Source organism: Mustela putorius, unplaced genomic scaffold, assembly GCF_011764305.1.
Source record: "Mustela putorius furo isolate JIRA1106 unplaced genomic scaffold, ASM1176430v1.1 tig00537227_pilon_pilon_pilon, whole genome shotgun sequence".
Taxonomy (NCBI): Eukaryota; Metazoa; Chordata; class Mammalia; order Carnivora; family Mustelidae; genus Mustela; species Mustela putorius.
Window position 1 is genome coordinate 22,229,869 of NW_025422368.1, and position 18,054 is coordinate 22,247,922.

At 38.8% G+C, this 18,054-nt stretch overlaps 1 protein-coding gene across 9 annotated transcripts in view; it reads right to left on the bottom strand.

Moving 5' to 3' along the window:
* LMNTD1 (lamin tail domain containing 1) overlaps positions 1–18,054 on the bottom strand; it is a 492,088-nt gene that overhangs the window by 186,318 nt on the left and 287,716 nt on the right. For all 9 annotated transcript variants that reach the window (XM_045073010.1, XM_045073009.1, XM_045073011.1 and 6 more), the window contains one exon: positions 2,535–2,633. The gene's annotated coding sequence lies outside the window, so the exon portion shown is untranslated. The remainder of the gene's footprint in view (positions 1–2,534; positions 2,634–18,054) is intronic.

The window sequence follows — 18,054 nt, forward strand, 5'->3', positions numbered from 1 at the left end:
TCTTAAAGGGCAAATACATACCTTAGAGAATTGGTGTAAATGTTAAATGTACCAGTACAATGCCTGATAGATAGTCTAATATACGTTGCTAAATATTAGCCTCAGCCTCTTGTCTCAAGAATTAACAGAATGTAATTCTTCCAAAGGAAAAAGTCAGGGAATAGAAACCATACCTAAACATGTTTCTTTTTCTTCATTTTTGTAATAAAACTAATGTAGAGTCCCAATTGCATAATTCCTTCATACACTGTATCTCTTTGAACATTGTAGTAATAAATCACTGACAGTAAAGGGACTACAATATTACTCTTCTGAATGGGACTGTTAAATACGATCAATATCAGAGGTGGGATTACTCTATAACGACATTTCTAAAGTGATCATTCACTTTAATATCTATTTCTGGTTTGTGAAAATGTTGTCGTAAAGTCATAGTTACTGCAGCTGAAAAACTGGCCAAATCAAACAGTGAACAATACTTTGTCCTCAGCCTGTTTAAGACTTTCTTTTTAACTGCCCCGATGGTTTTAAACACTATTTCAGATTTCCAGTTCACAAATATTTGTCATCTTTAAAATAACAATTATTAGTTGTTATTACTTAAGTCTCAACCCACTATTTAGGGTTTTAATTTTTTTCTTATTAAAAAAAAAAAAACTATGTCTCAGGGGTGTCTGGGTGGCTCAGTGGATTGAACCTCTGCCTTGGGCCCAGATCGTGATCTCAGGGTCCTGGGATCGAGCCCCACATCAGGCTCTCTGCTCAGCAGGGAGCCTGCTTCCTCCTCCTCTCTCTCTCTCTGTCTGCCTCTCTCCCTCCTTGTGATCTCTACCTGTCAAATATATAAATAAAATCTTAAAAAAAATTAAAAAAATAACTATGTCTCTCTCTCTCCCTCTCTCTCTCTCTCTCTCACACACACACACAGAGTGAAGTCAGTACACTTTTATCAGAAGAAGGAAAAAGCCAAGTCCCTCCATAAACAAAACAAAACAAAATAACTTATGAGCTGAAAATAACTGTAGTCAACATTGTAGAGTTTATTCTTTTAATTATTTCCCTGAATAGTTAGATAGTTACATACTAGGTAGGTAGATATATAGAAAGAAGATAGAATGACAGGTGGCACGTGTTTGCATTTCTGTATATTTACATTTATTTCTTTTGCAAAAGTGGGGTGATATATTCTATTCTATAACCTGCTTTTTCATGTAGTTATATACATATATATCACTTTTTTTAATATAATTTTTTATTTTTTATAAACATATATTTTTATCCCCAGGGGTACAGGTCTGTGAATCACCAGGTTTACACACTTCACAGCACTCACCAAAACACATACCCTCCCCAATGTCCATAATACCACCCCCTTCTCCCAAACCCCCTCCCCCCAACAACCCTCAGTTTGTTTTGTGAGATTAAGAGTCACTTATGGTTTGTCTCCCTCCCAATCCCATCTTCTTTCATTTATTCTTTTCGTACCCACTTAAGCCCCCATGTTGCATCACCACTTCCTCATATCAGGGAGATCATATGATATATATCACTTTTTAATGGCTTCATTTAAAAATTCTATGCATAGTTGGTGCTATTCACCCCAACTTACTCCTCTGATCAGGTGTCATATACAGTAACTCTGTTCTTAAATTTCCAAATGGATACTGGAAATGTTAAAGAACAATAAGCACAGAATCTCTGTCAGAATGGAGGGGCCTTTGTTGAAGTCTTCACCCATTTTTGTATTATCAAGAGTTGCCAGATGGTATGTAAAAGTATCTGTGTTTTAGTTTATAAACTGCCCTTTCCGGGGCACCTGGGTGGCTTAGTGGATTAAGCCACTGCCTTCGGCTTGGGTCATGATCTCAGGGTCCTGGGATCGAGCCCCGTATCTGCCTCAGCATCCCTGCTGAGCAGAGAGCCTGCTTCCCCTTCTCTCTCTGCCTGCCTCTCTGCCTACTTGTGATCTCTCTCTCTCTGTCAAATAAATAAATAAAATCTTTTTAAAAAAAAAATAAAAACTGCCCTTTCCATGATTTGTCCTTATTGACTGGTTAATTTCTCTGTGAAACCAGAATTGATTAAAGTGCTATAAATGTTACAGCTCATAAGATGCACATAGCGCCCTGTCTCCAATGTCATCACAAAGGTGCCCCTGACTAAGGTGCTCAGGTGCTGTCTTTTTTTTTTTTTTCTCACAACAAAATTTGAAAAAGGGAACCTTGTTTTCTGAGTCTTTTTTTGTTCAGACCAAGAAAATGATTGCTCATAGAGTCCCCAAAAGAATGGCTAACACTGACTCTTAAAAGCCCTGAATTGAAGCCATTGTTATAGAAATATGACAGCATTTATGGGTGAAACAATCACCTATCTGTCTATCTATCATCTATCATCATCTCTCACCTATCTATCTGTCATCTACCTACCTATTTCAAACATATAAGGAATTCAGGAGAAGTTTCCATCTGTTTCTTCTAAGAGCTCCTTTTGGAGACACTGTAAGGCCAATTACTTAGGAGCTGGTGGACACTGACCTCTAATGTGGGCCCCTGGGCCCTGGCTTCCGTTGTCTATTCCTGGGCTCCAACTTGGCTTCTGATGAATGTGCTATTGTTGGTCTCTTCAGAGGAGAGCTGTTAAAGGAAAGGGAAGATTATTTGCAAGTGGGTAGGAAAATATTCCAACAAAAGAATGAAATGAAGTAATTAGCTTCCTTCTATATATAGCCACCAGCATTGTTGCCAAATCTTCAGTCTGTAGTCAGTGAAGAAATAATGACAGTGTTGATGCAAGGCAGAGTTCCCTGCAGCCATCAACCAAGAATAGGTAAGGCTGCCCTCCTTTCTGCCCCAGCAGAGGATGGGAGGTGGTAGAAGAAGAATCAATGAAACCAGATGGGATTGGGAGGGAGACAAACCATAAGTGACTCTTAATCTCACAAAACAAACTGAGGGTTGCTGGGGGGAGGGAGGTTGGGAGAGGGTGGTGGGATTATGGACATTGGGGAGGGTATGTGCTTTGGTGAGTGCTGTGAAGTGTGTAAACCTGGTGATTCACAGACCTGTACCCCTGGGGATAAAAATATATGTTTATAAAAAATAAAAAATTAAAAAAAATTAATCCTAGAATATTTCTCTTCTTATTAAAGCCTTTTAAAATGGAGACCACTGCCTGAATGGGAGGACTATGTAAAATAATAAGCCCTAAATGAACTAATGGATTTTAGGATGATACACCCCTTTAAGAAGTTGAGAGATCTGTGGGGTGATATTAGCTGATCGTTCACTTTTGCTGTATGTGAAAGGTCTTGTCATGGCCTAGAATAAAGCTCAGGAGAAAACTTACCACCGCCCTATACTGGTGAGAATAAGGCCTGACAGGAAACTCCAAGCTATGAGGAAAGGCTTCTTAAACTAGATCTGTGCTGTATTATTTTATAAGATAATTATGGGTTTTCTATTTCTCACAGACAATTTGACATTGTGGACTACTGGAAAGTATGAACAGAAAAGAGGACAATCGGAAAGATTACAGCAGAAGGACAAGAAGAAGAATATCTGGGCCTGACCCTACTTAGCTACAAGTTAGCTGATAGCTTTTGTCCAAGAGATGGATGACATGGCTGCTGTATGGAATGAGGCTTTCACCTTGAGGAGAGACTTGAAGAAAAAAAGCTGGTGGGTTTGCTGAAGGCCTGGAAGTGCTTCTGTGAAAACGGATACCACCAATGATGGAAAATAATAGTGAACTTCCAGGAGTACATAGGAACCAGCCAAAGAGTTTTAGGAATAGAGGGAGTTGGATTTGGAAGACAAGAGTTAAGAAGAGTGCGAAGGAAAAAGAGAAGGAAGAAAAGGTAAGAACTTTACATTTTGAGATCTTTCTTAAACTCCCTGGCTTCTTACCTTTCTACTTCTCCTACGTCTAATCCTCTAAATAAGACTGCCCTAGGAAGCCTTCTGATTCCAGCCTGAGTAAGATGTCTTCATCTGGGTCCTTGGACTCCCAGTGTCCGCCCCTCATCATGAAGGCCTGCAATAGCCTAAATTGGCTTGTCTGTGTCTATCCAGTAGACTCTGAGCCTCAGGAGTTCACCACAACATATCTTTTTGCTTCCTACTGTGGTCTTAGAACCAAAGCAATTCCTGGTGCACAGTGTGTGTTTAATAGTATGTTGAATGAATAAACTGCAGAGAGAGGGTGCAGAAGTCATAAGCAGAGAGAATATCCTGATCAGAGAGGAGGAGATTCATGGCAAGGCCAAGGTCAACAGGTAGAGAATTGATACAGTTTGGGAATTTAAAGAAGCACCACAGAGTGTGAAAGAGTGGCAAAGTTGGGGCTGAGGGGAAAATGGGGTTGACCACAAAGAACCCTTAAGCCATGTGAAAGAGATTAGAATTAATACTGAGGGTAGCATGGGGACATTGATAGGAAAGTTGGCAAGGGATGTGGTTAAATGTGTGTGTTTAGAAAGAGGAAGCTTGCTGCAGCCTGGAAAACTGACTGGAGATGGGCCAGCATGCAGGAAAGGAGTTCATTTAGAACACAGTTGCAGATATCTGTGAGAGATATCATCATGGGTTGAACCATGCAGTGCAGAAAGGATAGAGAAAGTGGATGGATTTATGAAATATTACAAAAGTAGAGTTGACTTGATATTGATTAGAGAATATGGAATAAAAAAGAAATTAAGATTGATAAATATTTTAAGGTTGATGGTTTGAGCAAATAGATACTGAAAGGTATCATTCACTAAGAAAAGCGAATAAGTAGAGTATTCTTGCCCTTCGGTAAAATCAGCTTTGGGCAGGTTAAAGTCAACGTGCTTATGCAATATTGAAGAGGACACACCTGGACATAGTTATATATGCACATCATGAGAGCTCAGGTGAATTACAGAGCTGGATACACAAAACTGGTGGCCATAGGAAGAGGTGGTAATTAAAGCCAGGGAAACTGATGAGATTGCTTAGAGGAGTGTGTAGAGGGAGGAGACAAGAAGATTCGGAACTCTGAAGAATGGACACATTTTTTTTTTAAAGGGGAGAAGAAAGAAGCCTAAAAAGAATAGTACAACAAAGCAGTTCGAATGATAGAAAGGTATCACAGAAGCAGAGGGGAGAATTCATTTCCAGTAGAAAGGGTGGTCTAAATATCAGTCTATAAAAAGTTAGGTTGACAACTGAGACAATGTCAATTAAATTTAGCACCAAGGCAGTAATTCGTTCTTTGATAAGAATAGCTTCAGTAAAATTTTGGGGACAAAAGCCATATTACACTGGGTTGAAAAGTAAACAGGAGATAACAGTGTGAATATAGTGAGTATGGAAAACTATTTCAAGAAGTTTGCCTGTAAAAGCACAAGTACTCCTATAGTTTTCAATACCCTTACAAATTCAATCTTTATGGAAAGAAATAATTGGCAACTAGTAGTGGCCTAAGGAAGATCACAGAATAAAACAGATCCCCAAGATCTGTGGATAACTCCAAAACCTTGAGGTGGTGGTCTCAGAAGTCAGAGGAAAGGGGGTTTGCTGGGAAAATTCCATTTTATTTATTTATTTATTTATTTATTAGGATTTTTTTTTTTTAATTTGACAGAGAGATCACAAGCAGGCAGAGAGGCAGACAGAGAGAGAGGAGGAAACAGGCTCCATGTTGAGCAGAGAGCCCGATGCGGGGCTCGATCCCAGGACCCTGAGATCATGACCTGAGCCGAAGGCAGTGGCTTAACCCACTGAGCCACCCAGGCGCCCCTGGAAAATTCCATTTTAAACTCTGATATGACGGATAGTTTTTTACCGAGTGAAAATACACAAAACCAATTACAAAGAGGCGTGGAATTGACAGGTTCTCTGGCTGAGATGAGCATTTCAGGAGTTCTTGCTATAGTAGCAGCTAAGACCTCCCACAGATATAAGACTTCCAGGGAAAAAATGTGAATGAGAGAAACAGACAACTAAGGACAAGAGTGACATAATAATCCACTCATATTTGTCATCCTGGAACTAGGTATTCTTCCTGTTTAGACAACTGGATAAGGACAGTCAAGTTATCATTTTTATGTAGATTTTTAAATTTTACTAAATTATCAAGAATAGACACATTTAAACTTTTGATTATTAAAGACAAGTTAATGACTCCATCCACAGGCTATGTATTGTACAGTACTCTTTACAACTTAAAATTCATTCAGTAAAATTTATTCAGACACATTTAGCATTTTCTGTATTGCAGAATTTCTAGGAACAATATATTTCCCACTATAAATTACTATTTTCAATAATGAGTAAAATTAAGAGAGATACAAAATATAGAGTTCAGGCTCTCTCTGAAAGAATGTTGAATGGTGTCATGTGTTTGGGCAACAGCCAGAATGTGGGTGACTGACACTTAGAGAATATGGAGTGCTGTGTTAGGAAGTGGAAGCTAAAAAGGTGGGTGGAAGTCAGATTGTAGCAGGTCTTCAACATTCTGGTAAGTACTTTTAGCTCCATTCTGCAGGCAACGGAAAATCACTGAGTGATTGTGGGCAGAGGAGAGAAGCTTAGATCTGAGTTTTAAGAAGGGAATTCTGACAGCTAGTAGGTTCTTAAAATGTATGTGTTGAATGAATGCAGAAATCAGCCTGAATACTGGGGCAGGGGTCAGAATAAAGGTACTATTACTGTTTGGAAGACAATAGGAGATAACACGGAAGGTGTCTCATTCAGTGAAATCAGGGACCCAATGTGGTCAGTCATTTGCAAAACTTATCAAATCAGAGAACAACAACAAAAAAGATATTTACCTTGGATATAATGTTTTAACTTAAGATGCATATGAGTATCTTCATCCAGCAATTATATAATAGTGTCCTAAGGTGCCTTCTTTGAGTACAGGTCTGCTAGTTGGAGTTTTGTATTATTTTTCTTGCATGAACCACACCTAAAAATCTCTTGATGGACGAATGGATAAGGAAGATGTGGTCCATATACATTATGGAGTATTATGCCTCCATCAGAAAGGATGAATACCCAACTTTTGTTTCAACATGGATGGGACTGGAAGAGATTATGCTGAGTGAAATAAGTCAAGCAGAGAGAGTCAAGTATCATATGGTTTCACTTATCTGTGGAGCATAACAAATAACATGGAGGACATGGCATAGGACATATATGTTTCCTTAAATTGCAGCAAAAGGCAAACAGAGTGCAGAATCTTCGAGAGATTTTTTTTTTTTTTGCTTTACAATGATGCTATTCTTTTTTTCTTTTTTTTATTTATTTACTTTTTATTTATTTTCAGTATAACAGTATTCATTATTTTTGCACCACACCCAGTGTCCCATGCAATCCGTGCCCTCTCTAATACCCACCACCTGGTACCCCAACCTCCCACCCCCCTGCCACTTCAAACCCCTCAGGTTGTTTTTCAGAGTCCATAGTCTCTCATGGTTCACCTCCCCTTCCAATTTCCCTCAACTCCCTTCTCCTCTTCATCTCGCCATGTCCTCCATGTTATTTGTTATGCTCCACAGATAAGTGAAACCATATGATACTTGACTCTCTCTGCTTGACTTATTTCACTCAGCATAATCTCTTCCAGTCCCATCCATGTTGCTACAAAAGTTGGGTATTCATCCTTTCTGATGGAGGCATAAAACTCCATAGTGTATATGGACCACATCTTCTTTATCCATTCGTCCATCAAGAGATTTTTATGAGAGTTTTCCCCAATCATTTTTGGTTCACCTTCTCCAAACTTATGTGGATTATAATATTTTCAGCCACTCACTTTCATCTTGTCTTTCCAAAGCATTCAACTCAGTTATCATAGGAAGAGCTCTCTTTCACACTCATATCTCATTAGTTTACACAGTATTTAATTAAATATTATAACATAATAAAAAGTACAACTGCATTTACTAGCTTGAGAACAAAATACAACTCTTTCTTGGCAAACATGCCATTAAATTGATGGGACGAGGAATGTTCAACCTTTCAGGCAATCTCCTACTAGTTTCCAGTGACAAGTGTGTAAGAGGACTGAAGAGCATTATTAATGATGTGATTTGACTAATTGGGAATTGGCTAGCAGAACTTCTGTGATGATCTGAGCTGGGGCTATAGCTGTAGAAAAAGAAAGAAGAACAAATCGAAAAGTCATCAAGACACTCAATACATTTGGAAATAAAGAGGCTTGAGTTCAAATAGTGACTTTATCACTGAGCTCTAAACATCCAAGTTTCTGTTTTCTCATTTATAAGAATAATGCAGAATATAGTGAAAGATTGGGAGAGTGCACTTAATGTACTTAGCAATGTGCCTGACAAAAGCAAATAGTTAATGTGATATTAAGTCAATAGAATTTGATGTTGAATTCGGGAAAGTAAAGAGTCAAAAATGACTCACTGTCTAATTTGGCTGAATAAAATAATAATACCACTAACTGAAATAGGAAACACAAGAGGTGAAATAAGTTTGGCAGATAATAGAATAGTGTTAGTTTTGGATGTATTGAATTTCCTGGTGTGATATTCAAATTGAGGTGACTAGAAGGCAGTTGAAAATGTTATTCTGACTATCAGTGAGAGGTCTTGGTTATTGATACCAACTCAAAGTCATCCATATGGAATGATAAATGAAGCCATGAAATGGATAGGTCTGGACAAAGGGACTGAGGATATGGCAGGGTGGTCGGGGAAATATACAACCAGACATGAGGCAAAATCCAAGATACAACAGGAACCAGCTGGGACAGTGAATCAATAGGGGCATGTCCAACATATACAGGTATAGGTTTAGATAATCGCATGACTTCCATCTATGTCTTGCACATTTTCTTGGCTCAGTCCCCCAACCTGAGGCAAATTTTTCACTCAAGAGGCATCCTAAAACTCCTCCAATAGCACTGAAGAGTAGATGGCTATGAAAGATTTCACAGAAGTTTTTGAAAGGGAAGCAAGATTGAGAGGATTTTTTTTTTTTTAATAGTTAGGGTTAGGGCTCAAGAGAAGACTTGAACATGTTTCCAGATTAAGGAAAGGGAATTAGAGGCACCTGGGTGGCTCAGTGGGTTAAAGCCTCTGCCTTCAGCTCAGGTCATGATCCCAGGGCCCTGGGATCAAGCCACACTTTGGGCTCTCTGCTCCGTGGGGAGCCTGCTTCATCCTCTCTCTCTTTCTGTCTGCCTCTCTGCCTACTTGTGATCTCTGTCCAAAAAACAAACAAACAAACAAAAAATCTTTAAAAAAAAAAAAAAGGGAAGGGGACTAGTACAAAGAGAAATTTTAAAAAATTAGAAATAAAAAAAATAGTTCACTCTATGAGATTGTAGGTGATTTTTATATTCATCTTAGTTCCATTCTGTTCTTCCAAATTTTCTGCATTGAGAATATAAATAATGGGCTTGGAAAAAAAAAGTTATTTTCTTTAACATGAAATTGGGGATAGTCTGTGAAACAATGTTCTAGGGGTGCCAAGGTGGCTCAACCAGTTAAGTATATGCCTTCGCTCAGGTCATGATCCTGGGGTTCTCAGACAGAGCCTTGCATCAGACTTCCTGTACAGTGGGGAGAGTCTGCTTCTCCCTCTGCCCCTCCCCCGCTCCTTCTCTCTCTCTCTTTCAAATAAATAAACAAAATTTTTAAAAAACAATGTTTCAGAAAAGGTGGAATGGGGTGGTATCAGGAATACACATGGGGAAGTTAACTTGGAAAGGGAACAGGGATGCTTCTCCCACTGAGAGAAGAAAGAAAAGAGAACAACTTAAGATTCAGAGACATTTTGGGGCCCCTGGGTGGCTCAGTGGGTTAAGCCTCTGCCTTCAGCTCAGGTCATGATCTCAGAGTCCTGGGATTGAGCACCACAGGCTCTCTGCTCAGTGGGGAGCCTGTTTCCACCCCCAACCTTCTCTGCCTACTTGTGATCTCTATCTGTCAAATAAATAAATAAATAAATAAAATCTTAAAAAAAAAAAGATTCAGAGACATTTTGAAGTGGAGGTGAGAGAATTTGAGGAAAATCACATCATTTGGCCTTATATTTTTAAAAAAAATGTTTAAATAGCTTTTATTTATTTGAGAGAGAGAGAGAGAGAGAAAATGAATGGGGGGGGGCAGAGGAAAAGGGAGAAACAGACTCCCGGCTAAGCAGAGATCCAGACTTGGACCTTGGTCCCAGGATCCCAGGATCAAAACCTGACCCAAAGGCAGATGCTTAACCAGCTGAGCCACCCAGGCACCCTTGGCCTCTGTATTTTTAAAGTAAATTAAGAGGCAAGGTAGTTTGCTAAAACCGAGGAGGAAAGATAGGAGTACAGGTATAGAAAGAATGCAAATGTTTTTTAAAGTCAATATGAGGAATAGAAACGGATTTACTTTGAAATTGGTAAGAATAGTTGCAAAGAGCCTGGAGACCCAGCTGAAGTTGGATAATATGTATGTATAGTGTAGCTAATTACAGAGTTATCTCCCATGGCAACAGTTACCTGTCCGTATAACCACAGCAGTTAGAATTCCCCAGGCAGGTGTCAGAGTCAGTAGGTGAGGAAATCTAAATTAGCCCTCACTCTCACTCCTATGGAACATACTCTCTTCTTGTGTTCTCTCAGGCACCTCTGTTGCTAATTGTGGGAACTTTGGAATCATCCTAGATCCCTCTTTCTCCATCACGAACCCTATCTAAATAATTCCTAAGTTCTGTCCAGTTCTCCTACCTTTACTGTCACCATGCTTGTCCAGACCATGATACGGTCCTGACTATTGCCTTGGCCTCTTAAATACTCCTCTATATCTCTTCCTGTCTCACTGAATTCCATTCTTTGCACTTTGTCTTTTATAAAAACAAAACCAAAAACACCACAAAAACACATCAAGTGTTGTTTCACTCTTTTAAGACCCTTAAAAGGCATCTGACTGCTTTTAGGATAAGGACCAAAATTCTCAACACAGCACACCAGGTCTTTATGATGCAGCCCCCGTGACACATGTCCAGACTCACCTGGCATAGTCCTTCCTGTTGCTCTCTATTGCTTGGCCATATAGGCCTTTTCTCTGGTCCTCAAAAACATGGAGATGAAAAGTGACCAACAGAGGCAGAGAAGAAGGGTGTTCTATAATCAGATGCTATGGACTTCAGAGAAAAGCAAAATTATAAAATAAAATATAAAATAGACTGAGCATTGACCCAAAGGGATTGAATAATTTAAACCAGAACGAAAAAAGGTGACATTTACATCTTATTTAGCTTTTCCAGTGCTTAGAAGCTTGTGAAGAAGCTCAGATCTATTTAAGGCAATAAAAACTCACACCTTTCAGAGCACTAGACACTCTAGGACAATGGTCTCTGGGCACCTTCCCTGGATGCACCATAGCATCTCACCCTTAGCAGCTCCCTCTTCCCTCTCTACTCCCATCCATCTCTATAAGCCAAACTTGTGCCAGAGCCAATTTATTCTGGCTCTTCTCACATCTGGTCCTACTGACATGGTGCCTCGGGGCTTCTTAGCCAGGACCCCAGCTTATTCTGGTCCCGGTCTTACTTCCCTTATCCAGTCTCTTTCCCATCCATCCTCTGCCCAGATAGGACCTGGTCTTTCTAAATCATCAACACCATCACATTTTTCTCAGGTTGAAAAAGAAAAAAAAAAAGTAAATAGTGGAATGTAGGTAAAAGATGCTGAGATTATTTACTAAACTTGACACAAGGAGCACGGAGGAGAAAAAGGATGACCTCTCTTTGAAAGGATTATGATTCAAGTGGAATTATCAGAGAAAGGACACATTTCAATCATTGTAGCCTTAGTTTTTTAGTAATTAAATTAGAGAATATGATAAGTCAAATATTTCTCTATATAGCTGCGAAATGGCTGGGCATTGAAGACAATACATATTAGCACAAAAGGGCAGACCCTCTTTCTTAAGTAAGGCACAAATTCTGTGAAGCTTAAATTAACTTCCATACAAAAATTCCACAAAAATTTTCAAACCTTTTGTTTCATGATAGTAAGATAACATTTAGGATGGTCACTGAAAAAAAAAAAAATCCCTTGGAAATTGGTTGAAACTCAGCAATGACTCCAAGTGAGATCACCAGATAATATGTACAATTGCTGTTCTCTCATTTCCTGACTTGGCAGGTGACCCGGCCCTTGTTCAGCAGGGCTATGGGCACAAGTTATTGCTTGTGGCCTCACGACCACATCACACAAAATTAGGTGCTCATAGTCCTCTTCTCTAGTGGGTAGAGGGCACAAAAGAACCATATCTCAAATAGCATGTTTATTTAGCAAAGAACCTTATTTACAGGGATCATGGAAGAGAGCCTCTTTCAACTTCTTTATGTAAATACCAAAGCACTTTTCAAGATGTTATGAAAGCATCGATTTGAACTGCTGTGATTTCACAAGTGAACCCTGGTTTTCAACTAGCTCCTCAAATTATAGTCCCCAACCTGGTAAACAAAGACATTCAGGAATTGTCTAGAGCCTCAAGCTTCACATGTCATTTGTCTAAATAGATGATTGCTATCCCAACCTGATCTAAATGGGGTTTAGACATTCTGGAAGTGTACAAAGTGATATCTTAAAGCATCTTTTAGAGAACTCAACACTCTTGATTAAGAAACACACTTGGAGTTAGAAGACAGAAATAATTCTGAGTGCAGTTTGGTAGCTGTCTTCCATTCAGCCTCATGAATCACAAATGGATAAAAGAGAAAAAGACAGAGAGTTGGAGGCTTGCTTTGGCTCCTAAGATAGCATGACTCAGAGGGTTCAGGTCTCACCTCATTCTAGACCTTCATTCAGCTTTAGTGCTATAAGAAAATTTAATGGCATCACCCAGTGTGAGATGGAGGATCAGGAGCTGCACTTGGCAGGAGGAAATTTGTCAGGACCTTCACTATGGACTGTGAGCAATATTGGCTGTGGAGAGTCACTTTCTAGGGAGAGTAAAGTCTAAGACAATTCACAAATTTCAGGCTTGGCCAAGTGATAGCAGTCATGGCGTTTCCTGAAATAGAGAATAAAAGAGAAAAAGGTGATGGGCAGATCAGTTTTAGACATGTTGAGCTTGAGATGCTATGAAATTTCCCAAGAAAGGTATCAATAAGGCAGTTGAGAGCTTTAGAGAGTTTGGGGGGTAGAGCTATAAATATAGTGTCATAAGTTTAGAGATGTCAGTTGAAGTAATGAGGTGATGGCCCAGAGAAAATATGTGAGGAGGCAAAAAAAGATGACAAAACCCTAGGATTATCCATATTGAAAGGAGTAGCAAAAAGTGACCTTACTGGGAAATGCTTGAATAGCAAGGTAAGCTTAGGGGGTGCAAGAAGGAGATTTGGAGGAAGTTGCTACCTAAAGGAATTACACTAAGAATTTAATCTGAGAGTTCTTCTCAGAAAATTATATTACTTTTTTGTTCCCAGATCTTCCCTTTTAGAGGAACTAACTGTAGAGTATTAAATCTAAAACTGGATTTTCAAATGAAGGAAATATTTGTAAGGACTTTGTTTTAAGGATATAAATCAGCAAGTAGTTAAGCCAGGGAATAATAAACAGACATTAGCTGAAACATGGCAATGTAAATTCTAGAAACTTTTATTTCTTTTTAAAAATTGATTGTTCAGTAAGACACTAATAGCATAAAGAGTCACATTAATTGGTGCTTATAAAGTGATTAATCTTTTTATTTCCCCTCCAGTCATTAGAAACATTCTATAAGATGTCCTTGTTTTTTTTAAAAAAAAAAAAAGCATTTTAAAAGGAGCTTTACAAGGGCTTTCATTTTGCAAGGCTTCAGAGTGTGGTGGCACGATTTTCAGCATCATCATTCAACAACAGCTAACTGTAAATCAGACATTTTTATGTAGGTTCAGAAGAGATGCAGGACCATGAACTCTAACACTGAAATTTCAGAAAGCATCTCTTCCATTTTTTAACTGTAAAAGAAACAGATTGCTCTCTTTTTTTGTAAAAGAGGCCCTACATGATAAAAAATGAGGATGACAGCTTTGCCAAGTCCCTCCATCTCCTCCTACTTTAGGAATAAACCAAACACTTAACATTTGCCCTTACATAAGATGATGTGGAATTCTATGCCCCAGTCCCACATTCTCCATGTCCTGCCCCCTGAAGAGTGCCACCCACAGCAAGCATTTGTTCTCCGGAAGAGCTCAGGTGGGATACTAAAGAGGATAAGGCATGCAAACACAGTATTTATGGGTCTTCCCTGAGCATTTCTCATGATAGTGAGTGGGTAGAAGATGACTGTGACTTCAAGGCTGGTCTCTCTACGTATCGATTCCCAGAACTCCCAAGCCCTCGGGAACTGAATGAACAGTTGCTGAAACCAGCAATTAGTAGGCCCCATTTCCTCTTTGTCTTTGCTGGCTTGTTCTGATGATCTTCCCATCTACACGTTCAGTCTTGCTCTTCTGGGACAGGAAGTATTTAGAAGCCTGGGGCCCTTGATCTCTTCACAGTCATGAAAAGTTTATTTAATATGAAACGTCCTGGAGGGAGTTTGTTGGCTTGTACAATGCTACCAAACACCTTACTGCTTGTTATACATGAGGGTGTGAAGCTCTGCATGCTGGCCAACACATTGCCTCTCACTTCTCTCTGATGTTCCCGTGGTGTCTTGTACTTGCCTTGTCTTTGAGAACTGGCCATTCTTTGTTCTTGCTGGTTCTACCACTTGAAGCTTTGCCTTGATTCCTAATTCAGAGGCTATGTCCCTGTTCTTCTTATAAACGCCAACTGGATGTAGCCTGTCAATCTCTATGAATCGTGGACTTCTATGGCTGACCACTTACTAGAGGCCTTTATAACCCTGAAACTTGGTGCTTTCTGCCTCCCAGGTGGATCCATCCTGTCAGTCCTGGAATTGGCACAGGTCTCCTTGAGCCAGGCCTACATTACTAAAGGGGCCAATATCAGATTAATTACACTGCCCTCTGCTCCGATTTGCTAAGAATAAAAACTTGGTGTATCCCTGACAGATCCCAAATTATACCATTAGCATCAAATACACAAGGATTCTTCAATCTACATCAAAACTATGTCATTAATTATCTGTGTAATGAACTCCCTTGACAAAGTGAATAAAATTTTAAAATGTGTTCAGATCACATGGACAAGGTGCCAGAATATCAGTAACAACCTTTGCAAATAATAATTTTTTAGTAAATGTACGGTGGCCCACTAGCCAGGTTTACCCATGACTCTCCCAATTTTAGACTGAAAATCCTACAAACTGAGATGTTTTTTCATCCTAGGAAAATTAGTCAGTGTCTCTTGTTGGCCTTGATCTGTATGTAGATTAAGAAGGACCCAACAATAGCTATATATACAATTATAAAGTGATGATTCTCTTTTTAATTGCAGCCTCTTCCTGCCCATTCATCATACTGTAACTACACAGTGCTTCCAGCTAAATGGGTCCTTTCTAACTTAGACCACTCTTCCTTCTAAGGGACTTTTCCATTTCTTATGTGACACCTTTGTTCCAAAGATCATCATTAACACTGCCCTCTAGATTTTAGCAGAGCATCTTGACCCAGACAGTGGCCCTGGACCAATGGGGAGTCTTTTATCCAAGTCTAGCACTTTTCCCTGTTTTTTCATTGTTTTGACTGATGCATTGTGAAGTCCCATTATCTCTATCCTACAGCTGTGTTTTAAGTGTTTAAACAGGCAGAGGAACAGAAACCCAAATGCTAGTCTGAGCCAAATAAAGCGTTCTTTTTTTTCTCTGTTCTGCAGGACTTCTCAAAGTCTTAATTTGCTACATACTACACACTGTCAATATCCAAAGGACTCAAGGGTGTTCACTATTTCCCAAGTATACTTGATAATGGATGTCTTCAGAGGACCAACATTATTAATACCTTGTGGACATCATGTCTGGGTGTATAAAGTTTGGGAAGTGCTAGTATAAGAGGAAAAGCACAGACTTTGGTGCCAGAGAGCTCTGGGTTCAAATCATAGTTCCAATGTATTTTAGTTGGGTGACTTACTTATCTGAAAATATTTTATTTAAATACATTTCTATGTTGCTTTTTTTTTTTAAAGAAAGCATGTAAGAAAGGAGGGAGTTTTAAAAGCAATTTTTGTTTCTTCCTTTGTATACCAGGTATCTACCTGGTGGGATTGCTGTAAGGATTTATAAGTTTATGTATGAAAAGCACCTACCATTCTACCTTAAAAGCTTGTGTGGGTGTAACATAAATATCTCACTCTAATGACTACAGTTTCATGAGAAATTAATGAATTAAAGCTAAAACTAAGAACAGAAAGCCAATGTGCTATGATTTCAGCAAAGAGTGCAGGTACAACATTATTGTCTATCATTTCAGAATTCCTTTTCTTTGAGACTTAACATTTTTGTCATCTTAAATTGTTATCAAATGACCCCTTACCGGCATTGTTTAAAGATAATAACATTGAGAAAAAGTAAATGGATATAGAGAGAAGAGAACCAGTGTATGCTTTGCTCTTCTTTAAGATCCCCAAGGCATATTAGCCTAGTAAGGTCTCCTCTTGGGGGACTGTGAGGCAAACATTCATAAAGAAGGTGGAAAGAAGAGGCCAGAGGAATTAAAGATACAGTTCAGATCCTTCATATTCAACAAATAAGAGATGAGAGGGTTAGAGCCCCAATTGTTAAATTCCCAAGAAAACTGTTCTTTCTTGGAAAAAATTTCAAATCTATACTCAGTCTTATTTCACAGACCAGATGTGTTCCAGAAAAGCTGACCTTCATTCACGCTTATTAAGCACATATTCCCATAGGCTCCCATCATGACAACAGGGATACATTTCCTGGGAGAGAAGGAGTAGACCTACATAGTCTATCATTATGTTATAGTGAAAAGAACCCAAATTGTGTCTGCTCTATAACACAAAGAATGGGATGTCTTCCTCTAATGAGGCTTCAGCTTATTCTTGAAAATAAGGATGATGATGATGATGATGATGGTGATGGTGATGATGATGATGACAATGTCCTTCCCCAATGTGGTTATCAGGAACAAAGTAAACAAGTAAAGTGGAAAAAGTCTATTAAACTGCTATCACTCTAAAAATAAGAACTGTTTATCTTGCTCATCATGCTATTTCTAGGACGGTCTCAGAGTTTGGCCTATGGAAGGTGGCCACTGTATCCATGCTAAAAGGGTAAATTAATATTTTATAAACTCAAAAATCCTGAACAAGTTATTGTTTGATATTTGTTCATTTCTTTATATATCTTAGGAGTGCTTTATAACAGTGTTCTAGGAATTAAAGAATTTGTTGCATCTACTGTTAACTCCATTTAATGTAAGAAAGAGCATTTTCAGATGTAAACAAGTAAGAATAATGTCATCTCTTTATATTAGGCAGTTCTGCCCAAGAAAGAACCATTAGTATAGTTAAGTTGTCTAAAAGTAATATTATCAGCATTTATTGAGTGCTTGCTGCTTTATGTGCTTACATGTAATAATTAACTGAATCCTCATCATTCCCCATGGGACAGCTATTTTTATTACAACCACTACATAGATGAGAAAACTGAGGTACAGAAAGGTTAAGTAATTTCCCAAAGATTATGTGGCTCCACAGCCCTCACCGGGAACCATCATGCTTTGTTGTCTCTCTTAGTTCTTGATATAGTCTTTATTTTTCACTAGAAAAAACTTCATCATAAACCAGCTGTGGACCGAAGTCTAGAGAACCAATGATTTATTTTACTTGAGGATTCTCTTTGTTCTAACTATCCTTTCCTCTGAAACCCCAGACCCCAAGAATTTCATCTACAACTTGGGATAAAAATAATAAACAGCTCTGATCAGAAGGTAATAGCATAGAAAAAGAAAATATAAATAGAGGCATGTTTCCATTGGTAATAGGAAAAGAAAATCAGAGAGACATATTAAGTGGGAATACAATCTATGCTATTAGAGAGGGCAATGTATCAGGAGCAATGAACTGAATTAAAAGGAGTTAAGTCAGTAGACTCATGTACCAGTCACTGAGTTGTGGTGGAAAACCTGAGAAACATCCACCTACCCGGCTGACAACCTGGCA